At 43.5% G+C, this 27650-nt stretch overlaps 1 long non-coding RNA gene across 1 annotated transcript in view; it reads right to left on the bottom strand.

Annotated features, from left to right (window-relative positions):
- Positions 1-27236, bottom strand: part of LOC138365440 (uncharacterized) — a 77616-nt gene extending 50380 nt beyond the window's left edge. The window contains exon 1 of the long non-coding RNA XR_011228818.1: positions 27111-27236. This is a non-coding gene — a long non-coding RNA (uncharacterized lncRNA). The remainder of the gene's footprint in view (positions 1-27110) is intronic.
- Positions 27237-27650: the final 414 nt, after the last annotated feature.

Below are 27650 nucleotides of genomic sequence, written 5' to 3'. Positions count from 1 at the left end.
TACTTTGTTCTGCTTGCATAATGTGCTGCTGCTGCTCTCAACAGTGTCCTTCAGCTACAGCCACTGTTGCACCCTCGATGTGTTAAGAGAGATTTAACATTTATGGAGGGAATGATCAGATGTCACAAGATATTGAAACGTGCAAGTGAACACGATATAGAATCTTCCTAGCTAGAAGTGAGATTCGACAATCGGTTGTCGAATCTGGTGTGGCTGACCTGGTGAATATCTTCAGGGAACAAGATTTTTCCACATCTCTGTTCACCGGACACTCCCATGGGGGCGGTGGATGGTGGTCTCGCCAAGCCTCCATGTTGCTCGGATGAGACAGTGGGTCCCAGTGTTCTGGGTGCGGGCAAGGAGGGGGAGGTACAGCTGGTGCTTCCGGAGATTGCTAGTGTGACGGTGTGCCTGAATGAAATTCCAACGGATGGATTGAGTGTGTCGCTGTAGATTCCGGTGATAATCCACGATGTGCTACCTGCTGTAGTGTTGGAGGATGCTACCCCGGAAATGTCCCCTGTTACGGACCCGAGTCCAGCGACGGAACACGGAGCAGTGACAACAACGCCATCTGAGTCCGCTCCCGAAACCCACTCCAAATGGACGATGCCATCTAGTGGTGACAGGATAGGCCAGCAATAAGTGTTGGATTCCTGTCCTAGTCAGCTCATGACATAGCCGCTGCTGACCTCTGGTGAGGTGGTGCTTAGACAGTGAATGCCATCTATGGAGTGAAGAGGTGGACGTTTCTGTCTAAGCTTGTGAGTGAAGCGTCCCAGTATTAATGACGTGTCTGATTGCAGAGTCGACCTGGGACTGCTGTGTTGGACGATGGATGAGTCTACCCAAGGCAGCCAAGGTCTCTTCACCAGTCTGCTTTGAAGAAGCTGTGAGCCACCCCTGGACGAACTCTGTTGAGAGTAATAGCCTGCCTGAGGCGTGGCAGTGTCGGGAATCGCCTTATCCGGGGTTGGCTGGTGGAAGAGACCACCCACTGGGGTGCTGTATGAGGAGAGTGACCAGCGAGCCACACAAGGTTCCTGGCTAGGGCTCGCAACCCTAAGTATCGGTCGTGGAGTGGCCTGACAGCGAGGCTGACTAGTACCTGCCAGCTACGGGCTGGATTGTGGGTGAAGGCCTCCACGACGAAGCACCCAGTGGGACCGTGATTTGGCTGGCCTGTGGCCAGGGTAGATCCGTCATAGAGTCATAGTGGATTCATCGTGGGCCATGGAAGAAGGAACCAGGGCTACCCAGAGTGAGCATCGTTGAGCATCCAGTGTCTTCGGAGGAAGATGCAACTGTACATAAGTGTAGTAATAATCCCCGCGTGCGACTTATTTATTTATATATGGTGGTGGTAAATATATATCGGAAAATTGAAATATTTGTATCCCTTCCCCTTTAGCTTTGACTTGCATTACAGAACACACCCCTTGAAAGCCTCTACTAACTTGGGGCCGGATTCCCAAAACTCTACTACCATCAGAGAAGAACCCGGTTGCGTCCCAGTAGGGCTGTAACATCCCCATTGGCGTTCGAGTGTGCACCTGGTGTGGCTGTCTCCCCTGTGGTGTGTGTAGAGGGGTAGCGATCCCCCCCCCCCCCCTTCTCAGGTGGCGCTTCCGGTTGATGCTCCGACGGAGGGTACGCGTTCCCCTCTACGGCCTCAGGATACTTCGCGTGCGGCTGACCTAGTCCCTAAGCAAAAACGCTAGGGCGCTGCCAGGGTGTGGTCCAATGGTATTTGAGGACCCAGTGGAGAAAATGGAAGATGAGCTGGGGAACGGGATGAGGCTGTAGTTGAGAGTAGTGGAGGAGCAGGGACGGAGTGAGGTAGATTCCACGTTGGTGCTGCTCGGTGGCCCCCCACCCCCAGTGGCCCGAAGAAAGGGGGGGTGTTGATCCTGAAACCAGTAGACTTGAGGGACATGATTTGTGGATGGTGATTCATGAAGCATCGTAATCCAGACGTACACCCCTTTACATTGGAGGGGAATTGGCATCTTTCCTCCTACATGGCTGTTCTCAGAAAGTGAGGGGTCTTGCAATGTATGTTTTTCGGCTGGACAGGCTGTGGTGAGGGTACGTACATCTTTCCCCCAGTCCAGTTGCTGGTTTATCGCTACTTGTAAAGCGAGCAGGTGGATTGTCACGGCCCAGTATTTTGATAACTTGCCTAATTCTTGCCTGTCTTGTGTGGCTTGGGCCGGATATCCTGACCAGTGGCCAACAGTGAGCGGCGTGTGCCGCTGACCAGAGATGTATAAATGAGACGCTGAATGGGACAGCAACACCAGGCTTTGTGGAGGTGAGTTTTCACGACAATTTGACACCTGCCAGCAGCGTGAGCTAGTGGAGAGATGATGCTCGAGGGTCATGTGACAAGCCAGGTGTCGTGGTGCAGGATAGTCTCCCGGGTCAGAACTTCACCTTTAACACCTGTGCACATAGGACATGCCGGCGACTGAGGAACTTTGACATTTTCACGTTACAAAGTGTCTGTATATGAAAAGACGAAAACGTCCCTAGGTGTGACCGACTAGAACGTCCTGGAGGAGTGTGGTTAATTCTGCGCGTTGCCGGGAGGGAAACTCAGACCATTGGCAATTCTGGGACTCTCCTGTGTCAACGTAAGCGGCTGCACCGAGGGAACAAGTGGTCACCTCGCAGCTTCATTATCTTCCCCGTAACTGTACAGTCATGTAATCCTGTTCATCGAAAATCGGCGAGGAGTTCAGATTCAGCAAATTCCAAGTTGCAGGAGTGACTGTGGCCAGTTCAAGTTTTTTTTTATCGAGATAAAAAAAATACATTCGGTTCGAGAGGGTAATGTGTTTTCAACACCTGCTACTCCATCGTCGGAATCATTCAACATCTTTGAGGTGCTGAAGATTGATGCGAGGTTGCCTGATGTGTAAGCTTCCAGCGACCTTGCAGGACAAGGCCGCCAGAGGTGCGAAAACCCTAGAGTACTCATCAACATAAGAGCCAAGTGAACGTAGAGGTGGAACTCTTGTGGAGATTACAGTATACACTGGATGATAGCCTGACTACACAGAGTTACCTGCACCCACGATTTACACACCTCTCCCACACCATAGAGTCCGTTACCAGTCTTACTCCTACCGGTACACACACACTGTAGTGCCGTGCTGGGACGGTGGCTGTATGCAGAAATCTCCGACTCTTCGAGGTGTTCTTTGCCACGCACAAATTACTGGTTTAATTCCTAAAATGAGTAAAGTGGGAGTGTGACCTGAAGTGATTGACAATCGGTGGACTGCAGCCATCAGTGGCCGGTCACAAGACCGTTTCAAGGTAACTCATGAAAGGTGTGAAGGGTGCTGGAATTACAGGACAAGTTCCCCACTCACCATTGGTATATACGTGATCGTGAGTAGCAGCGGGGCAGACTCTACCACCAGCTAGAGGCTACTAGAGGAAACAGAAGGTGACTGTCTTAATACTATTGATTTCCAGAAGAGTAGACACCATTGTCAAGAATCCCAGGCATCTGGCATGTAGATCATAACCTCAACCCCTCTTTCCTTGTTCTAGGTTTTTCCAAGGAATATATTCATTACCATTAGCTGTCACTTATCATAATTGTGCAGAATGTTTATATATGGGTGGGGAAAATAATCCAGAACCTAGTACAATAGTTCTTGTGTGGAGCTCACCGAGAGGACATCCCCACCTGGGCAGCTGAGATGCCTCTCTGACGAGTCTTAACATGCGATCTCCTAAATCAGGAAACCATAATTAATAACATTTGTTTCACAGAATTCACATTAGCGTGATATATCAATGAACAAATCCATCCCTAATCCTCCTCCTGACCCCTTCCCCGTGCCATATAGTCGTAATGGCTTGGTGCTTTCCCTTGATAGCTCCTCTTCAATAAACAAATCCCACAGGAGCCTTGAGGGTTCGAACCTATGCACTGGGTGTTCCCAGACGCGCTCCAGTCGACTGCACCACGTCATGGTCAAAAGAATTGCAACCAGGAGTACTACTACACCCACAAGGATCACTGAAGCCTAACTGAGGCTTATCACGTTAAATGGATTTCCATGTATTGAAGGTAGAATTACTGGTTGACAGGGCCCGAGTGAATAAGGGAATTATGCTTCTATTGAAGCCCCAGTTAGGCTTCAAGAGAAGATTCAGGACCCTTGTGGGAGTAGTAATACTGCAGGTTCCAATTCTTTTGACCATGTGGTGCAGAGTTCTTTAGTCGCAGAGGTCAACTAGAGCGCGCCTGGGAAAAACCCAGCGCATAGGTTCGAACCGTCATCAAGGCTCCTGTAGGATTTGAACAACTGGTGTGTTACATTAACATTTACTTGGGTAACGTCATACCAACTAACTAATATATTGGTGAATAAAAAAAAAAGTCAAATAAAAATTCACGCTCCCACTCGTGACCAAGGTGGTGAGGCTGGCGACGCCATTAGACTACACACCTTCAGCAAGACTCCTCACGAGCATTGCTCCCAATTTGATTAGCATGTGCCTTCATTTTAAGTGTTATTCATTAAAGGCGATGAGTCACAATAACGTGGCTAAAGTATGATGACCAGACCACACACTAGAATGTGAAGGGACGACGTCGTTTCGGTCCGTCCTGGACCATTCTCAAGTCGATTGAGAATGGTCCAGGACGGACCGAAACGTCGTCGTCCCTTCACCTTCTAGTGTGTAGTCTGGTCATTATTCATTAAATTTTTTGAGAATCTTTAGTCAAACTGCTCTAATTGGTAAGCTATGTAACTAACTTTTGTTGGTCATCTTGAGTAATCAATTTGTCTTCTTGATCATTTAAATAACTCAGCCAATTTGGTATGATTTTATAATCTTACTTTATGCCTATAGAATTAATTTGTCTGGAAATTAATTAATTTAGTCGCAGAGGTAAAATTACAACATAGTATGCATTTCTGTACTTTGAATAAGGGCTACTATTTTGAGAGAGGCCAAGGTTTTTTTTCCAATTAAAACTTGGACTAGAGAAGCCTAGTATGTCAATGTTACATTCTTGTAAAGCCACTAGTACGCGTATCGTTTCGGGCAGGTCCCTGGAATACGATCCCCTGCCGCGAAGAATCGTTTTTTCATCCAAGTACACATTTTACTGTTGCGTTAAACAGAGGCTACAGCTAAGGAATTGCGCCCAGTAAATCCTCCCCGGCCAGGATACGAACCCATGACATAGCGCTCGCGGAACGCCAGGCGAGTGTCTTACCATTACACCACGCAGACATATATGGGTGGAGAAAATAATCCAGAACTTAGTACAATAGTTCTTGTGTGAAGCTCACCGAGAGGACATCCCCATATGTTACTAATGCATTGCTCGTTCACTTCTGAGTGCTCATGGGTGTTGAACAATTTTTTTCAACTCTTAGTAACCATTTGGCAATTGGTTGTAAATCACATTATGGGAAATAATTTTGTTACAAAAGGTAACCAGTGGATCTAACTCCTGGCAGCGTTGCCAGACAGAGTATGATACTGCTCAGTGTTGCCAATTTAGCTCCAATTGATTTGTATGAATATTTATTCATCAATTCTTTGCTATCTTTCAAGTCTTTTTAAAAACCAGTCTTGCTTTCTAACTAAGCAAGCTAACTGGATTGAGTACCAGACATTATATCACATTTGTTCTACATATATCACTGTGGGTGAAAGTGTGTGTGGGGATGGTAATCATTACACTGGGAGTAAAGGGCGCAACTTTGCATGGGGTGTGCATTTCCTGGTCGTGTCAAATATCCCGGATCCCACACCAGAATAGGAACAGATAGAATAATGAGATACCCACAGTGACGATAACCGCAGAGCACAGTTCAGCCGCCCAAGCCTAGCGACGAGAGAAATAAGGGATTCATCCACTATCGACTGAACTTGTAGATGGTAATCCATCTTCAAGTTCTTCATCTTCATAAAGCTGGTAAGCAGCGGATTGAAGGATGGAGAGAGGATGCAGAATACTTGAGCTAGGAACGGGTGGGGAGACTGAGGAGCGAATAATAGGGTGTGGGTGGCGGCCCACACACTGTGGTATGGAACTTGCAATTGTTACTGTTCAATCGAGGAGAGTTTATGGTGCACGCAGTTGTCACACACGGGCTTGGCTCTGGAGCATCTGGGCAGGGTCAAGTCATTTGTCTGATGTGTCTTCACTCTTTGTTCATTCTTCTTTTTGCTTCAAGCTTTATTCTTCCTGCCTAGGACGTCGTCGTTCTTTTTCTTCTTCATGCTGGTAGTCTTGCTTCTTGTTGACATGGCGGTGCTGTCGTTCGAATTTGTAGGTTTAATATAAAATAGAAAGTCATCTGGGCTTTAGTTTAACTGTAGTGGAGGAGAAGATGTCCCCACTGAGACATCCTCGTCTGACGATGCCGATGGGTCGATAGCAGGTGTGGTGTTCCGTGGAAGTTCAGCAGCGAGGTGCTGGTGCTCTCGTCAGGTTCGTCTTCAGTCTCCTTCAAAGTTAGTGTTTAAATTTTCTCCTTAATTTGGGCTGTGTTTTGGCACTGTTCATAGTATTCAGGGTCGATAATGGCCGGGTTGAGTAGAGTTACATTAGCATAGTAACGAAGTGTGCCCGTTTTAACGATCATTGGACAAAGCCAGATTCTTTCATCGTCTGGTCCTCTTCATATTTTTTATTCCTTTCCCAGATCTTTAATGGTTTCTGGACTTTGGTGAAATGAAGTGTACATACGTCTTCAAAGAATAAAGAGTTGTTCTAGTACAGGAGCAGGATCAATGCAGACTACTTGGGCCATTGTAGAAGCTCGAGTCACAGTAGTTTCGGCGGCTGGTGTAGAGAGCACATCCTCTATTATGTCAGATGGTAAGAACATAGGAACATAAGAACAAAGGCAATTGTAGAAGGCCTATTGGCCCATACGAGGCAGCTCCTATCTATAACCACCCAATCCCACTCATATACATGTCCAACCCGCGCTTGAAACAATCGAGGGATCCCACCTCCACCACGTTACTCGGTAATTGGTTCCACAAATCTACAACCCTGTTACCGAACCAGTATTTACCCAAGTCTTTCCTAAATCTAAACTTATCCAATTTATACCCATTGTTTCGTGTTCTGTCTTGTGTTGATACTTTTAATACCCTATTAATGTCCCCTTAGTTGTGTCCATTCATCCAATTGTATCTTTTTGGTTATCTTGAGATGATTTCGGGGCTTTTTAGTGTCCCCGCGGCCCGGTCCTCGACCAGGCCTCCACCCCCAGGAACCTCTATCATGTCACCCCTAACTCTTCGCCTTTCCAGTGAATGCAATTTAAGCTTTGTTAATCTTTCTTCATATGAAAGATTACTAATTTGGGGAATTAACTTAGTCATTCTACGCTGGACACGTTCAAGTGAATTTATATCCATTCTATAATATGGCGACCAAAACTGAACTGCATAATCTAAATGGGGCCTAACTAGAGCAAGATATAGCTTGAGAACCACACCAGGTGTCTTGTTACTAACGCTGCGATTAATAAATCCAAGTGTCCGATTTGCCTTATTACGAACATTTATGCATTGATACTTTTGTTTTAAATGCTTACTAATCATAACTCCCAGATCCCTTTCGCAATTCGACTTCGCAATCTCAACACCATCCAGCTCGTATCTTGCAACCCTATCATCATTACCCAACCTCAGAACTTTACATTAATCAGCATTAAACTGCATCTGCCAATCCTTCGACCATTTCAAAACCCTATCTAGATCAACTTGAAGTGATAGTGAGTCCTCCTCCGAATTAATTTCCCTACCGATTTTCGTATCATCGGCAAATTTGCAAATGTTGCTACTCAAACCTGAATCTAAATCATTTATATATATTATAAACAACAGAGGTCCCAGGACAGAGCCCTGAGGCACCCCACTTAAAACATTTTCCCACTCTGACTTGACTCCATTTATACTAACTCTGTTTCCTTTGGTATAGCCATGCCCTAATCCAGCTTAATATAGCACCCCCAATACCATGAGACTAACTTTTTAATCAGTCTTTCATGTGGCACTGTATCAAAAGCTTTGCTAAAGTCAAGGTACACAACAACGCAATCCTTACCACTATCAACTGCCTCAACAATGCTAGAATAAAAAGATAACAAATTTGTTAAACATGAACGGCCATTTATAAAACCATGTTGCGACTCAATTATTAATTTATGTTTTTCAAGATGAAGACGAATTTTATTTGCTATTATAGATTCGAGTAACTTTCCCACAATAGACGTTAGGCTAATTGGTCGATAGTTAGACGCAAGTGATCTATCTCCTTTCTTAAAAACTGGTATCACATTAGCAACTTTCCAAAACTCTGGCACTCTGCCTGACTCTATTGATTTATTAAATATGGTTGACAGTGGGTCACAAAGCTCCTCTTTGCATTCTTTAAGCACCCTGGCAAACACTTCATCCGGCCCTGGGGATTTGTTTGGTTTGAGTTTTACTATTTGTTTAAGAACATCCTCCCTGGTAACTGCTAAACTCGTCAACCTGTCCTCGTCCCCACCCACATAGACTTGTTCGGCTGAAGGCATATTGTTAAGTTCCTCTTTAGTAAATACAGATACAAAATATTTATTAAAAATACTACTCATCTCTTCATCACTATCTGTTATTTGACTTGTCTCAGTTTTTAATGGACCTATCCTTTCCCTAGTCTTAGTACGATATAACTGAAAAAACCCTTTAGGATTTGTCTTTGCTTGCCCTGCTATGCGAACTTCATAGTTTCTTTTTGCTTTCCTTATCTCTTTTTTAACATTTCTAACCAGTTGTACGAATTCCTGTTCTAAAGTGACCTCCCCATTTTTAATCCTTTTGTACCAAGCTCTCTTTTTATCTATAAGGTTCTTCAAATTCTTTGTTATCCACTTTGGTTCATAAGTATACGATCTATTCAATTTGTATGGTATACTACGTTCCTGTGCTTTGTTTAGAATATTCTTAAATAAGTTATATATTGAATTCACATCGAAATCCCCATTTACGTCACCTATCGCTGGGTTCATGTCTCGCTCCAAGACCGGCCCCCACCCCATACCCAAGACTTTCCAATCAATTTGACCCAAAGAATTTCTTAGGCTATTAAAATCAGCTTTTCGAAAATCTGGCACTTTAACAGAATTTTCTCCTACAGGTCTATTCCATTCTATGCTAAATCCGATTTCTTTGTGATCACTGTTCCCTAGCTCACTCCCTATTTCGATGTCATTAATTTGTGTTTCCCTGTTAGTTAACACTAAATCTAAAATATTATTTTCCCGTGTTGGTTCCTTAATGTGTTGCGTAAGAAAGCAATCGTCAATTAATTCTAGAAAATCTTCTGCTTCACTATTCCCTGTTTTGTTCAACCAGTTTATTCCACTAAAATTAAAGTCACCCATGACGTAAGTACTGTTAGATCTAGATGCCCTAGATATTTCATCCCATAGATGCTTTGCTTCCATTCTGTCTAAATTTGGTGGCCTATATATAACTCCTATTATAATATTAATTGCTTTTTCGTATAATTCTATCCAAATAGTTTCTGAGTGTGGCTCAGTTTTGATTCCCTCTTTGAGACTACATTTCAAATTGTCCCTAACATATATGGCTACTCCCCCTCCTCGTCTAATATATCTATCTGTGTGAAATAGTTTAATCCATTTATTTGATATTCAGCTAATAGTTCTCTATTTTCTACATTCATCCACGTTTCGGTAAGTGCAATAATATCTATTTTTTCTGTGCAGACAAGAGCATTTAATTCGTTAATTTTATTTCTTAGACTTCTACTGCTAGTGTAATATACTCTAAGTTAATTGTTATTTTGAGGCCCTTCTCTTTCCCTGATCATTTTGCCAATTCCTTTCTCCCACAAACAAATACTTTTATTATCTCCTTCCTCCAAATTAATTCCCATACCTCTATCTACTAACAGTTTAAATCCAAACAAACACCTGTAACCACTTCTTCCAACGAGTTCGCAACAGCAACAACCCCAGCTCTCCATAGATGCACCCCATCACGAGCATACATTTCATTTCTTCCATAGAAGTGTTCCCAGTTGTCTATGAAAGATATTGCATTTGATTTGCAATATCTTTCCAGCCGGCAATTGACACCAAGTGCCCTTGACATCCATTCATTTCCCACTCCCTTTCTTGGAAGAATGCCACATATGATCGGGATTCCTCCCTTGCTCCTAACTAATTCAATGGCTGTCCTGAAACTCTGTATTAGTTCCTCACTCCTAACTCGTCCAACATCATTACCCCCTGCACTAATACAAATAATGGGTTTGTTCCCATTTCCTGTCATAATATCATTCATGTTTCCAACAATATCACCAATTCCAGCTCCCGGGTAGCAAACCCTTAATCTGTTCCCCCTATCTCTGGCACAAAACGTTCTGTCTAAATACCTCACCTGGGAATCTCCCACAACCAAAATTCGCTTCGATTCTCCCTTTTCCTTTCGAGCAGTTTGAGGGACCTGCGCTTTAATGCTCCTCGTTACTTTGTCTTTGCCACCTCGTTGAACAACAGGTTCAACACAGCACTCGTCCTCTAATACGTCAAATGCATTAAAAGTCCTTAGGTGTAGGCTATTAGTTGTCGGTTTTGCCAAGGTCTTCTTAAGACCCCTGTCTTTCACAACTTGCCAAGACGAGGACTTCTTAATACTGGTCCCGTCAGTCCTTCTTAATGAGGTCCCGTCAACACTGGCCTCCTCCTCCTCCGTTTCCTCCCGAAGTCCCAGCCGTCGCACCTCCTCCCGCAGGGAATCCATCTCTGCTCTCAGAGCTCCAACCATACTCACCAAATCCCTCACCAATCCCTCCATTATTGCAATAATAATGTTATTAGAATCGGAGCTCCAGCTAACACAACCTCTCACTGTGACTGCACCTGACTGATTGACAGGTCAGTCTCCTGTCTCAGTTTTTAATGTCTCAGTTTTTAATGGACCTATCCTTTCCCTAGTCTTAGTTCGATATAACTGAAAAAACCCTTTAGGATTTGACTTTGCTTGCTCTACTAAGCGAACTTCATAGTTTGTTTTTGCTTTCCTAATCTCTTTTTTAGTACTTCTAACCAGTTGTATGAATTCCTGTTCTAAACTGACTTCCCCATTCTTAATCCTTTTGTACCAAACTCTCTTTTTACCTATAAGGTTCTTCAAATTATTTGTTATCCACTTTGGGTCATTGGTATTCCATCTATTAAATTTGCATGGTATACTATGTTCCTGTGCTTTGTTTAGAATATTCTTAAATAAGTTATATATTAAATCCACATCGAAATCCCCTTTTACGTCACCTATCGCTGGGTTCACGTCAAGCTCCAATACCGGCCCACATCCCATACCCAAAACTTTCCAATCTATTTGACCCAAAAAATTTCTTAGGCTATTAAAATCGGCTTTTCGAAAATCTGACACTTTAACGGAATTTTCTCCTACAGGTCTATTCCATTCTATGCTAAATCTGATTTCTTTGTGATCACTGTTCCCTAGCTCACTCCCTATTTCGATGTCATTAATTTGTGTTTCCCTGTTAGTTAACACTAAATCTAAAATATTATTTTCCCGCGTTGGTTCATTAATATGTTGCGGAAGAAAGCAATCGTCAATTAATTCTAGAAAATCATCTGCTTCACTATTCCCTGTTTTGTGCAACCAGTTTATTCCACTAAAGTTAGTCACTTATGACATATATACTGTTAGATCTAGGTGCTCTAGATATTTCATCCCATAGATGCTTTGCTTCCATTCTGTCTAAATTTGGTGGCCTATATATAACTCCTATTATAATATTATTTGCTTTTTCGTTTAATTCTATCCAAATAGTTTGTGTGGGGCTCAGTTTTGATTCCTTCTTTGAGACTACATTTCAAATTGTCATATGCCTAACATATATAGCTACTCCCCCTCCTCGTCTAATATATCTATCCGTGTGAAATAGTTTAAATCCATTTATTTGATATTCAGCTAATAGTTCTCTATTTTCTACATTCATCCACGTTTCGGTAAGTGCAATAATATCTATTTTTTCTGTGCAGACAAGAGCATTTAATTCGTTAATTTTTTTTCTTAGACTTCTACTGTTAGTGTAATATACCCTAAGTGAATTGTTATTTTGAGGCCCTTCTCTTTCCCTGATCATTTTGCCAATTCCTTTCTCCTCCAAACACATACTTTTATTACCTCCTTCCTCCAAATCAATTCCCATACCACTATCTACTAACAGTTTAAACCCAAACAAACACCTCTAACCACTGGTTCCAACGAGTTCGCAACAGCAACAACCCCAGCTCTCGATAGATGCACACCATCACGAGCATACATTTCATTTCTTCCATAGAAGTGTTCCCAGTTGTCTATGAAAGATATTGCATTTGATTTGCAATATCTTTCCAGCCGGCAATTGACACCAAGTGCCCTCGACATCCGTTCATTACCCACTCCCTTTCTTGGAAGAATGCCACACATGATCGGGATTCCTCCCTTGCTCCTAACTAATTCAATGGCTGTCCTGAATCTCTGTATTAGTTCCTCACTCCTAACTCGTCCAACATCATTACCCCCTGCACTAATACAAATAATGGATTTGTTCCCATTTCGTCATAATATCATTCATGTTTCCAACAATATCACCAATTCCAGCTCCTGGATAGCAAACCCTTAATCTGTTCCCCCTGTCTCTGGCACAAAACGTCCTGTGTACATATCTCGCCTGGGAATCTCCCGCAACTAAAATTCGTTTAGGTACCTCTTAAACTTTCTGAGCACTTTGAGGGGCTTGTGCTTCGTTGCTCTTTGTTGATTTCTGTTTCGAGTGAACTGCAGACTTACCACAGCATTCGTCTTCCAACACGGCAAATGAATTTGATGTCTTTGGGGCCTCTGTAGACGGTCTTGTCAAGGTCTTCTTGAGACCCCTGTCCTTAACCACCTTCCACAACGAGGTCTTGTTAATATTGGTCTCCTCCTTCATTTCTTCCCGATGTTTCAGATGTCGTACCTCTCGTAGGGAATCCATCTCTGCTCTCAAGAGTTCCAACTAGATTCATCAATTCCTTCACTAATCCTTCCATTATTGCTATAATAATGTTACTACAATCGGAGCTCCAGCTAACACAACCTCTCACTGACTGCACCTGACAGACTATGTACGTACAGACAGGTACGATGATAGTAGGTGGTAAAGAGGAACTGACGACTGATGTGGAAGTCATGGCTGCTTGCTCTGCACCCAGAACAGGGACGGTGGTTGGTGCAGAAGCGGGCATCCCCCGACATTGAAGTCGTTGATGCTGGGGCCGAAGTAGTCTTCGTTGTCCTAGCACTAAACACGTCAGGTGCTATGATGTGCGTTAAACCATTTACAGCGAAGAATGTGTTTATTGTGGAATCAAACAATTGATGATCAAGATCCAGCAATTCAGTCTGCAAGATGGAGCGCAGGAATCACACCAGTATTAGTATGCAGTGAGGTGGATGTCTGGGTAGACAGTCCATCCTCCTGTTTGGTTAGTACTCGTATGTAATATGGTCCTCATCGTTACTATATGACGTAAGAGACAATTACAAAGTTGAAATTGCTAATATTGAAGTTGGACATACCTGAAGAATTGTATTTATGTTGCAAATACAACCTAAATTTGCCTAGCCTTCCTAGGCCAAATACACGCTATCTGAGGCCTAATGTAGTACATATGTGCTATGCTAGGTGTGACGGTCCTCGGGGCCATCAATGATCCATGTTCCGAACTAAAACAGTTGACCTTTCCGTTATTAGTTTCCCATATTCTAGTCTGTTGTGCTGGGAGGTGACGAGCTACCAGGAACAGACAATGGAGAGCAGGGAGAGTGAATGAGTACTTTGGTCGATATTGAGACGAGCTAGCCAGTGGGCTAGTGGAGCGCTGAAGATTTCACCAAGTGTACTAGCAAGTGTGCTAAGGAAGGGGAAGAGATTTTGAATTCATCACTAATTGCAGCTAACGTGAGGAATAGTGTCGCATTGAAGACCTCATCCGAGAAATGCAAATAGTGTCCATTTTTGGAGTCACCTACATTAACGAAGAAACACGTCAACTGGAGACGAAGGCATTCTACAAGCCAACGAATCTTCATACATACCTGCAATATAAATCGGGCCACCCCCAACCACTGAAGAGCTCCCTCCCCTTCTCCCTAGGTCTACGGCTCAAGAGGATTGATAGCGACCCAGGGACCCTACAAACACAACTTGAGGACCACTGGGATTTCTTCAGGAACAGAGGCTACCCAGAAGGCATACTCAAGTCAGCGGAAAGAAAGCTGGAGCAGGGAACGAGAAAACATCTCCTACTACCGTCCGCGAAAAAGAACCAGGACAGGGACATCCTGATGACAACATTTTGATGGATTCGAAGGCCCCCTGAAGGGCGCAATGAGACAGTTATGGGCTTCGATGGAACAGATTCGGGGACCACCCATCTTGGAGCAGGATCCCGAAAGACCCACCCATGCTTGCCTGGAAGCGGAACAAATCCCTGAAGGACAAACTAGTCTCGGCAGCATTAAGGCAGTAAGAACCCATTAAAAAGCAATTACGGATGGACACCAGTATCCAGGGCAGTTAAAAAGCCATTAACTGAGCGCCCCTGGGGATAGGGATTACCCTACATGTATTTTAGAAACAGGACAACGCAGGGGAACAAAGTGGCCACATGACAAGGTTGAGTTTGAGGCCCATCAATTGAAAACCTAAGCATCTGCTAGCCTCCTCGGTAATGAAGCTGTTCCCTGGTTAGGGACTCCGCCCCTGTAGTGGACATGGTTCCATGGTAAGTCCCCCAGTTGAGCGTTTTCCCTTGCTTTCTCCTCCGTACAGCAAAAGAAGCACAGGGTAATACAACGGCATCCCACACAAGACCAAGGGGATCGAGTCGCAATACGCAGTGTGGATCTAGGCCCACTGCGGTTCCCAAAGTAAGAACAAGAAACAGGTATATAGATATTTTTTACAGATCCCGCAAAATTGAGGGAAAGAGGCAACATACGACACACCAGACCACTATCCTGCAAGTTTCGGCAACATAATGGAGGCCTATGGCAGACGTCGACATCCCCCAACATTACCTATGTACGCTTCTTTCGCAGATAGTTGGAACAGTTTTGTCAAACCTCTGTATGTAAAATCCTTAGGGCATAAAAAAATTTTATATTTGTACCTGACCTTCTGACTGAATAAAAAGGGCGAGTGGAATCTAGCTCAAAACACAACCATCAGCCGAGTCTCCTTCAGTCTGATTAGTGTGGCTCCCACGGGCCACACAAAACAGCTGTCTCCGAGTTTCTTGAGAACCCGTTAAAACAAACGGTATTTCATAAATGTGATAAAAAATAGCGCGGAATATTAATAGTTCAGTGACTTAAATACGACTCTTTTTCCGAAATATGTTGGACCAAAAAAAAGTCAGACCGATTTGAGAGACTACCAGTGTTTTGATAGAAGCCCTAGAAAAACACCGCCGTCCCACCAATTACGTTGTGTTTTTTTCTCCTATGCTGTGTTTCCCCGTCTCCCCAACATCACCAGGTACAAGAAGTTCGACTACATGTCACGAAGGAACTCTCCACCTCGCAGAAGCCATCTTCCAACACACAAAGTAAGTGCATCATCAGAGGTAAGTCAGGGGGTCATGAGCAGTCACCTCAGGCCACGTAAATCAGGTAAAAACACACCAGCGTGGCCGGTCCCGGTACCTCAAACACAAGGTTTCAGAATAGAGCTAGGGTTAGATCCACTCAAAATGAATCCCTACCCAAAACCAGCACGCCCGTTCACCAGGGCATAAGCAGGGAACTGGCGGGGTTAGTCCCAGGTCCAACCCCCTCCCTAGACCTGGCAATCTTCCCATTACCAACAATCCTCAGTCAATCACCCTCAAACCCCCTACCCCCGCCCCTAACCCAGACCCAGCCAGAGCCAATATCAGCTCAGATGGAGGTACAGAACTCCCAGGCCTCCATTTCCCCAAACGGCCTGGTTGATGACCTCACGGCACAACCAACCGATGCCTGGTCAGACCTTGTGAGTGAACTCCGAAAGAGCCCGGTAGCAGCCCCACCACTAGTAGTGCTACCCAGCCTGTGGGCAAAGGCAAGGGTATGGGAAGGGGCAGGAGACAAAATCCTCCAATCCCTCCCTTTTGCCAGGCCTAACCTGGAACTCCTGAGGAATCAAATATAACAAAGGGTCATGGAGATCTCTCTCTTAGAACGTCCGTTCGTAGATTTAGAACTAACAGGGAAGGAACACGGGGTGACCGAGGTTTTACGCCTGGTCTTCTCAACCATCAACCACCTCAGGGAGAGACTGCGCCAGGTGCAAAAGGCGGCAAACTGGGACAAGGCTCCAGCTTTCCTCACACAATCCCCTACGTTCCCTTTCTTTTCAGTTGATATGCCCCTTCCCCCAGCCCTTGAGACCTACATGGAGGCCTTCTATGAAAAACACGCTCGAGAATCAGTGGCCCCGTTCACACTCATACTAAAGGCATCCATCACGAGGGAACACACGAGGGTGGAGGAGGCGGCAATGTGCCTCATGGAGGAAGGCTATCCAATGGATAGGATAGGGGCAGTCCTGTGGGCGGCGTACAATAAACACACACAAGCCACGTGTATGGCGCCCCGAGACCCTTTTTCAGGTAAGATACTGGTAGAGACGAGCAAATGTACAGTATCGTACGCGGAGTTTAAAAAAAAAAAAAAAGACACCCGCACAGCTTTGCGGGAAACAGTGTTCAAGATTATAGCACCAGGCGGCCGAAAAATTTGGGAAGGGACCTCAAACCCTTTCTGCTGGGACCTGACCCTGGACACTGATGACGCAATCACCAATCCGGTGATCCCCCAGAAGCTGAACCCGATTACAAAAACCAAGGGGCAGGGCCAACGCCAAAGGTCACGCAACTGGGGGAAAAAAGACCCAAAACCCGTCCCCACAACCGAAACAACAAGTTAAACGAACAAAAAAGGTGAACATCTCTTCCGACAACCCCTCCAGTCGAGGAGATGAGAGCCCAGACCCCCCCAAAAAACGCACAGATAGGGAATGTACTCCGAGTAAGAGTAGGACGCCCTCCGACAAAAACCCTCCCCGCAGCCCCCGGAAACAGAAACGTTCCCCCCCCCCACCAAAGAGCGCCCCCGCACACCCAGCGCGGGGTGCCCCCGAGCCGACACCCCGACCAGGCACGGCTCGGGAAACAAAAGGTCTAGGAAGCCCCCCCCCCCCACCGATCAAACGGGGGGAAGGGAAATCGGAGACATTCCAAAGAAGCGCCCTCAAAAGACCGAGGAAGAGGGAGCAGGTCAAGAAATGGCGGCAGAAGCTCGTCGAGAGGTGGAGGGAGGAACAAACGCAGAGAACTGGTAAGACATATGGTTGTCTCTGAGGTCCGCGTCTCTGAGGTCCGCATCTCTGACAGAGGGAACTCCTGGGCAAAGGCCTCACCTTTGTTCTGGCCCCCCCCCCCCACCACCGAAACAGACGCGCAGATTTTGCTAAGGCCGCTATGTGGTCCATTGAGATAAATGAGGCCTGGTCTAAACTTAGGGTAACAGAGCAGAGTACGGACAGGACACGCCACTCAGGGGCACCCCCGGTCTCTCTCAGCCAAATACATGAACCCCACCACCCAAAGATCCCAAACCCCCTTTAAACTTAATGGCCTGGGTGACTATATGAACCACTTGACTACTACTCTCGTAGCACAGGTTGCAGAACGACGGCAATACAACCTCCAGCTGGAGCTCCGTTCAGCCCTACGACACCTGGAAGAGAGGAGGGACATCGTCATCAAACTGGCCGACAAAGGAGGGACGGTAGTACTTTGGAGGAAGGACAACTACTGTAAGGAGATGGACAGACACCTGATGGACGAGACAACGTACCAACAGGTGCTGAACGGGGCCATAGCTCTAAAGAACACCAAAACCAGGTCCCTTGTACTCTTTTTTCAGAAGCGGAGGCAGGGGCGGCATCCTGAGACCAGCAACCAGGGATTTCTTTCTAGCTTTCAGATCCGAACTCCCAAACATTTATCTGCTCCCCAAGGTACACAAAGGAGTAGAGCCGATAACAGGAACCAGGCCTGGCCGCCCGGTCCTCAGTGGGTGCAGTGCCCCTTCCAGACCCATAGACAGGATCTGTACGGCCCTCCTAAACCCACTCCTCAAGCTCCTGGACGAGAGGTTGATAGACACAACCGACCTCCTAACCAAGTTGCATAGGGTAAATAAAAACTGGGGTCCTGTACCAAGGGGTGCGACACTTCTCTCACTCAATATTGTGTCCCTCTACCCCAGCATCCCACAAAGGGAAACAGCAACAGTGGTAGCCGACTTTTTTGAACGGAACGCCCACAGAATCTGTAGAGACCTAAAGGAAGCAGGGATCTACACCCCACCGTCTAGGGACCTCATGATAGAGGCAATATTGCACGTCATGAGGGACACGGTTTTGACCTTCGACAACAAAACCTACAGACAAATGAAAGGGACAGTGATAGGCGCCTCAAGTAGTGTATCAATCGCCGAAATCTTTGTTCATGAGGTTTTTGAGTCAAAACGGGAAGCCCTCCAGACGGGACCTAAAATATATTATAGGTATATTGATGACATCTTCGGTATAATGCTGGAACCCAGGGAGAACCTGGACGCCTTTTATACATGGGCGAACCAGATACACCCCAACCTGAGGTTCACGATAGACAGGAGTACCACGGAACTCAACTTCTTGGACACAACTATCTTCATTAACGAAGAAACACGTCAACTGGAGACGAAGGCATTCTACAAGCCAACGAATCTTTATGCATACCTGCAATATGACTCAGGCCACCCCCAACCACTGAAGAGCTCCCTCCCCTTCTCCCTGGGTCTACGGCTCAAAAGGATTGATAGCGACCCAGGGACCCTACAAACACAACTTGAGGACCTCTGGGATTTCTTCAGGAACAGAGGCTACCCAGAAGGCATACTCAAGTCAGCGGCAAGAAAGCTGGAGCAGGGAACGAGAGAACAGCTCCTACTATCGTCCGCGAAAAAGAACCAGGACAGGGACATCCTGATTGCAACATATTTTTATGGATGCGAAGGCCCCCTGAAGGGCGCAACGAGACAGTTATGGGCTTGAATGGAACAGAGATTCGGGGACCACCCATCTTTCAGCAGGTTCCCGAAAGACCCACCCATGCTTGCCTGGAAGCGGAACAAATCCCTGAAAGACAAACTAGTCTCGGCAGCATTAAGGCAGTAAGAACCCATTAAAAGCAATTACGGATGGACACCAGTATCCAGGGCAGTTAAAAAGCCATTAACTGAGCGCCCCTGGGGATAGGGATTACCCTACATGTATTTTAGAAACAGGACGACGCGGGGGAACAAAGTAGCCACATGACACAAGGTTGAGTTTGAGGCCCATCAATTGAAAACCTAACCTAACCTAACCAGCCTGAGGGCTGGTCATGCTCTGAGCGACCTCTTGTAGTGTATTGTATATAGTAGTGATTAGAGATAAGAATGGTTATTTTTGTGTAATTTTATTACCTTGAACATTACACTACATCTCCACCAAGGTTAGGGACCTCGGAACTTGAGTAAGATCGTAGAGTTTTAAAAGGACCTATTTACGGAAGAGCTCGTAACACTAGGCCTAGGTATATTCGAGTTAGATTTTTGGCTTTACTTTTATCAAACTATAAAGTGAATAGTAACAAATTCTACTATCTAATTGTCTTTTATGTTAATATTTGTAATATGGTGTACATAGTTACAAAAGGTACTACCTAAACAGAAGGATGGGTTGTTGATGGGGCGTTGATCCTCCAGTGAGAAAGCTGAAATGTCTGGGAGGCAGGGCCACCGCCTGGCAAGGAAGGGAAGACTTCTGGCTGGCTGGTGGGAGGAGCTGTCGTCGGTCAGGTGCCGGTAGAAATTACGGAGGTGAAGTATGGTCGGTTGTCAACAATTTTCTTTATTTCTTCTTGTTGGCTAGGGCAGAGCTGGGACACAGTGGTGTAGTCACCATCACAGAAGACAATGTTTATAATCGGCAGAGCACTGCTTGTAATAGAGGTCCTGGGGCACTGACTACATTTGGGGGTCATGCTGTGGGCAATTCCTGGTGTAATGCGAGTACTGGTAGCACTTAAAACACTCTTACCTCGAAATAACGTTCCTTCTGAACGGAGTCGGGTGGTGCGGTGATGGTGAAGCACTGGAATCCATTGAAGGAGGCGAGGTTTGCAGCAGCTGTTGTGATGAACATCACTTTCAAACGCCTCATTTTTTGCCAGACTTTCCCGCCCTATTGCGGTCAAAATAAGCCACCTCCGTTTTTTTTTATTCCTTTTCCCATGATCAAGGAATACAAATGAACACTTTTATAAGACGACATAATTTTTTGGACATTTTTTTTTTGGTTGCGCCTGGTTGTGTTGCAGGCCAAAAAGCCCTTAGCGGTTTAAGGGTTAATATCTATGAATATGTTCATAGCAACATATATTAGCGAATACTTTTACTTTCTAGACACTTTTGCTAACAACACGCCTAAGCTGAAAAAGGAAAAGGAGGGGGGCAATAGAGGAACTGATGTGTCAACAGTACATGAAGGATGTGCTGTGCACCACCCCCATCCAGCTGTTCCATGCCTTCAACACTCCCATGCCTCAGGAGCAGCAGTAACTCCTGACACCCAACCAGCTTATGGAACAGCCTGGTAAACAGGCCAAAACAAAACTGCAGGATATGAAAGATTTATTTACTTATTTATATAAAAGTAGATACATTGGGTTTATGGGAGTATATTGGGATTACGGGAGTACATAGCATTGATTTTTTCCATTCTTGCAAAGCCACTAACATGCATAGCGTTACGGGCAGGTCCTTAATCTAACAAGTAACTAAGTAGGAAATTTGTTGGATAATTTGAAGAATATTAACAGGTACATTGCAAGAAAATCTGTAGAAAATTAATAGGTACTTTGCAGCAAAATTTGAGGATTATCAACAGGTAAATTGTAGCATAATTTGAACACTATTAATAGGATTATGGAACTAAAATTTGCGTTTAATTCAACAACCATGATAAGTTGACATCAGTGATTACATTGGTGAAGTTGCATGGCTTAGGCACATATTGAGGGAGTGGGTTATCTTGAGATGATTTCGGGGCTTTTTAGTGTCCCCGCGGCCCGGTCCTCGACCAGGCCTCCACCCCCAGGAAGCAGCCCGTGACAGCTGACTAACACCCAGGTACCTATTTACTGCTAGGTAACAGGGGCATAGGGTGAAAGAAACTCTGTCCATTGTTTCTCGCCGGCGCCCGGGATCGAACCCAGGACCACAGGATCACAAGTCCAGCGTGCTGTCCGCTCGGCCGACCGGCTCCCACAAACTCCCACTGGGTAACAAGTTACAGTGCGAGTTTGAAGCAATACGTTGGATTGATTGAGGTCTCCAATTGATTTTTTTTCAGTAATAGTGTGTAGTTTATTGTATTTATATAATAAAATGTGTGAACCATCACTATACTCAAAAGTATGGAGTGCGTGTGATTTGATTATGATCATAAATCAATAAACAATAGTTCTGCTGTTATTACTTGTATATAATGTGTATATGGTGTATCTGCACGTTTTGTTCACTATAACGAACCACAAACTTGGTACTGCGAGTCCAGACAACAACAGTGATCGCTACAGACCATCTAGCAGGTGCTACCTCCCTCCAGCCTTCCCCAACACTTCACTCTGGAATCTGGAACATTCCTCCTCCTACCATTCTGCTTTTGCTCTCATTACACCACACACACACATGCAAGTATCTACATGTTTTTCCCCGTAAGTGTACACCTAAACTGGTACGGTGTCAAAACAGGAAAAATAAAAAATTGCATGAGAAGTGACAGCAGCTAGTAGGCGACTGCACCACACACTCCCCCTCACCAACATCTCGTTCACCAAAATGGCTCCTCCCAGCATGCTGTTTTTGCTGTTATTATGCTACTACTAGCCATACCCGGCCACGCATTGCTGTGACTCGGCAAACCTTCCCTGTCCCCTTGTTCTCCCCAACATTCTCTACTTCCCCATCCCTTTGGCCTCCCCACCATCCCCCGCTGTCTCCTCACCATCCCCACCATTACCCCGTCCCCTCATCCTCCCCACAATTTCCCACAGCTCAATTCCAACAATGTCACAAAATAATTAAATCAAAATGAAAATAAATCGAAATCTATAAAAATTCAACTTAATATAATCGGAAAGATTAAAATAGAATCATTTCAGATTTATTATAGCCTGTGTTGCTTCTATGTGCAACAGATAGAGCTTTAAAAAAAAAAAATGTTTTTACCTGTCACAGACGTGGCATCTATATAGTAGGTATATTAAAACACGCTTGTATGCGAATGGAACGTTGTGTCACAATTTCAAAGCAACCGGTGAAGAACTTTCAGATTTTAGCGATTTTGAACAAACGAACATTTACATTTTTATTTACATAGATATGCACTCGTTATATGTAAGTATCTCCATTTGTGTTCACCATAGCGAACCACTACACTGGTATGGTAAGTCTAGACAATAACAGTGGCTGCCACACAGCCGGCAGACGATGGTACCTTTGTCCCTCACAAAAAATACTCCTCCCACCCTACTACGCACATCGCTATCACCACAAATCTGCTATTTTCAGAATTCTATTCATTAAATCCTGTAAATAAATTGTTCCACATGTTATTTTGTAAAGGAACACGAGAAGTCTTTTTAAGATTCATTGATGGACCAAATAATGGCAGTGTACTGTGGCTAACTAAGTGAACATCTTTAGCAACAATGTCTTCACTGATATCTGAACATTGTACACAGTCTATCACAGTCAGGCTCTGTTATACTACCATTGCAAATAATACCAGTTACATATATATATTTTGACATTTTTAGGCGATGCTGTGGTCACAAGCACAGTAGTGCTGTTAACTCGTGCTGCTTGCGTCAGCCTTGATTGATCCACTCAGTAACGAGGCTCTCATACCCGGGAAGGTTACTCACGATTATTTTTTTAATAGTGTCTGTTTACTAGAGCCCTGAGGAAGCTGATGTGAACCCTGTGTAGCCGCGAGACTTAAATCTTGCGTGGTACTTTAAATCTTGTAGATACAATGTGTGCCTTTCACCGGACTTACACCAAAATCATATATATATGAACTGTTACATTTAAGGGTTAACCACCGTGCTGCACGGCCTTAAAATTTGACATTCCTGCTTTGCGCCGAAAAACAGTTCTTTGCAAAAAAAATATTTTCTCTTATATTGTTAAAATGCAGTCTCTGACCATGGGAACTAAGAAAAAAAAATATAGTACGTGACATTTATAATATTGTATAATAATATTGCCTTATTATACATTATTATACTGTAATAATAATATTGTATGACATAATATTGTATGCATGTCTTTAGCCATGATATTGCAGCTACAAAGTCGAGCAAATTATGGGCACTGAGGATAGATCGCTTGAGGTCACTTGTCCCCGCCACGCCATGATGCAGCAGTTGCCACGAATATAATTTTTCACAGTTGATATTTCATCTTTTTTTTTTTGCTCAATTATTCATGCATGTGTAATTTGAGTTATTTATATAGTTCAATGTGTGGATCATTGCTATGCTCATTATTATGGAGCTCATGTGTGACATGTACATTATATTTTACGATCAGTGTTTTTGCTGTTATTACACTATATGCACACGTTGTATATTCCTATCAACACCTGTTCATTATGATGAACCACTAAGTTGGTATGTTGAGTCAAAACAACAAGAGTTGTTGATTTTTTTTAAATGACGTCTGTTTACTAGAGCACTGAGGAAGCTAATGTGAACCAGTGTAGCCGCGGGCGTTTTGAATTCTATGCTATACCTACGAACGCCCCTAGGCACACTGGGGTTACATATATATGTAACAGCGCCTCCCAGGGGTTACATATATATGTTTATGTACATTATAAAATGTACGTAAACCAGAGAGTCGCCCGACTTTCAAAAGGTTTTTAAAGTTATAGAAACTTTCTCAGTACATGATATCTAATAATCTAAACTGGTTTCAAGTGTACAATGCAGCTGAAACAAGCTTTAACTGGAAATGCCTTCAAAGAAACACTCTGGCCTCTGTCATGATCATAGAAAATGGTACCATCCGTTTGTTTGTGTTGCGGCTGAGACGCCAGTAGAGAGGTAAACAAGAGCGTACAGGACGCCCGCCAAGCTTGGTAGCTACTAGTCATGTAATCGTTTATAAGTATTAAAGTCAGTAACCAAGCAATGGCTTTATATCAACCCTACAACCAAGACTTCCTCAGAAACACACAAACACCACAGCCTCTAGGCTTGAGGAGAGTATTCCTGGTCGCAAGGAAATAATTTCAGCATTATTGTGCGGTAACGCAAATGGCAGTCGCCGAACAAACTCTGCAATTGTTGGGAAATCTGCCAACCCTAGAGCATTGAAAACTGCATGAACATACTACCTGTCGTCTACTACAACAAAAAATACCTGGGTTCACAGATTATTTTTTAGGATTTGTTCCAGAATCACTTTTCTAAAGAAGTAAAAAAGCATCAGATCAATGAGTGTGGAATTCGTCCTGCTGAGGTAAAGGCAATGCTGTTGATTGATAATCCTTCACCTCACCCCATTGCTAAATTAACATCGCCTACGGCAGAATAACATGTATGGCTTTACCACCAAACACTACATCTGTAATACAGCCCATGGATCAGGGGATTATCTATGCTCTCACACGGCTTCATGAAAGAGCTATGAATTCAGACTTTATGGAAGTTCTGCTCTCTGAAGAAGACGAGATGCTTAATAAGGATACAAAGGCGAGTAGAACACTAGAAAATTTCAAGAAATATTCAATTAAAGACGCAATTTACAAATGGGCCAAAAAAATGGAACGAGTTGAAGGTCACCGCATTAAAGAATTCACGAAATAAAATTCCGTGTACGGTACCTGATGAGAATGAAGACGAAGATGATTATGATTTTGAAGGCTTATATAATGTAATTTGATATATTAAGAGATGCTGGTGAGGAAGATTTGCAACTTTCTGATGTGGCCGAGTGGTTAGATAATTATGATGCTGATTCATGCTAAGGTGAATTAACTGATGAGATTATCCAGTGTTGCTGTTGATGTAGCAGAGGAAGATAATTGCGTGTTACATATTCCATATGCTGCATCATTGCAAAAGGTTAATGATCTCCTTGATTTGGTTTCTGTAACTGATGAACTGGCAGATTATTATCTTCACCTAAATGGCATGAAAGACATAATGAAGCTCACAACGAAGAAACAAAGATTCAAAAGTTTTGGGTACGGTTTCACAATAGGCCTACCGGACCAGCACCCAGCAATAGCAAGGACTCGCCGTCTGAGGATGCCCAGGCAACTGAACCAACACCCAGCACTACCCATAACTTACCTGAGAGTACCAATTTAGGTGTATAGCACAGTTGTAATTATGCTACACAGTTGTATATTTTCAAATATACAAAGTGTAGCTTAAATGGTATACAGTATGCGTACTGCAGTAGTGTGATTCTAGTGGTCTGTACGTTTTGTACAAACTGTAGTGTATAATGTACATTTGTTAGAGATGTTACTGTTCTTTAAAGAATTTATATTCATATCATATCTGGCACTCTCAGGTATTGAGTAACAGTCTGCACTACACAACGCAACTGTTAAGGTAAGTACAGTACTGCAAAGCCCAATTTATATCATTGCAATGCAAGTTCTTCGTTATTTAAATTGTTCACAAGGCAAATGTGTACTGGCGTATGTATTAATGTGGTTGTATGGGGGTGGGGGAGACATTTTTGGAGATGTAGGAAGAAGGGATGGGGGCAGGGCCAGATAGCTCGTGTTTTAAAATCAAATTGTCCTTTTTATACTTTCATCCACATGCTGATATTTTTAATCTTATTTTATTACTCTTCCACTATTTTTGAGCTCCTTGTTTCCTCTGAAATAACCATGCAGTTATTCAACTTAAGACAGCATCCTCAATACCATCATCTTACTTTCCAATCACTATTTTGGGAGACATAGTATTAAGATCTCAATAACTAAATTGATTTCCACAGAACGTACAGAACAACTTTCAGAAGGGGTAGTTTTTTTTTAATCACAAAAATTAATGTAGTGCCTAATGCATTTGTTGCCAGATTCAGAAAAGTGTAAACATGTGTATTCAAACTTATTTTTAGTCCGATACAGAATCATAATTGTAAATTGAGAATTTATATTAAAATGTTCTCAAATCCAATCCCAACATTATGCATACCATCGAGGAATATGGAGAAAGTACAAGGCATTGCAAAATTAAGATTACCACTTATCCAGGTATACATTAATTGTCTTTTTGTTTGCTCACCGAAACATTATTTTCTCTTAGCTGTATCTTATATGCAGTTATGTTTCATTTACAAATATTTTAATTACAGTGTGACATCCCATGCATCAAACATTAATACACGTTTGTTGAACTTTTTATTCTATGTTAAATATTGTTGGTGCAAGGCAAATATTTGCTAACATCTTGAAACTTTACGGTTTCATCTAAAATGAGAGTTGTATTGAGAAACAAAAATGAAGGTGAGAAAAAAAACTATCTCAAAAATCTACAATCAGAATCAATTTTCGTCTGAAGCAGATGTTGAAACTGGCATCCTTCCTTGGTACAATTTTTTGCTTCATCAAAACAAATGGTTTTAAACTACATCATATTTAATAATTCTCTAGGTGTCTCAGCATTTTCCAAATGAATAAGATTCTGCATCCATAACAAGTCACTTTCTCTTTGATCAACTTTAACCTCTGTGATGCGTCGCATTTATTGTGACATTCTGGTGGTGTGGAAAAAATAGTTTCCAAAATCTTTATCGTTGTAAATTGTTAAAATCTTCTCCCTGAACATATACATTAAAAAAAAAAAACAGTAACTTACTTTGGTTGTGGGGACGGAGAAAGTGCGATGTGTCATCATTAGGGGCTGTGCGCCCGTGCGTGGAGCTCTCAGAGGCAGTTGCATCGGCAATTCAACACTCACGAGCTGCCACAAAAATTGTTAATTTATTTATTCAATGCATTTTTAATGCTTTCTAATTAGTTTTTTTTATCGTATCTGATACATATTTGTGTCCTTTACAGTATGTATACAGTAGAACTTTCATAATGTTCCAAGGAACTGTGATAAATGTGTGTGTGTGTCAACAACAAATGTTCATTGGCGCAATATTACGTGTTCAATATTCAATATATTTACAATATATTCACTTTCTCACTATAGTCACACACTGTATTGCACACTCAGTACTGTATTAGCTCGCTAGTGTGGACTATATGGGAAGGACCCCTATCCAGATGGTCCAGATGTCATCTGGACTTTAGGACATTTGATCGGGGAAGTCCAAAAGTGTACATTACCAAAACATTTTGCACCACAACCAACATACTTTGAATTTCTACACACTATAATTAGTGCGTA

Source organism: Procambarus clarkii, chromosome 16, assembly GCF_040958095.1.
Source record: "Procambarus clarkii isolate CNS0578487 chromosome 16, FALCON_Pclarkii_2.0, whole genome shotgun sequence".
In the NCBI taxonomy this organism is placed as follows: Eukaryota; Metazoa; Arthropoda; class Malacostraca; order Decapoda; family Cambaridae; genus Procambarus; species Procambarus clarkii.
Note: the sequence above shows the minus strand (reverse complement) of the source record. Positions and strands in the feature narration are given on the sequence as shown.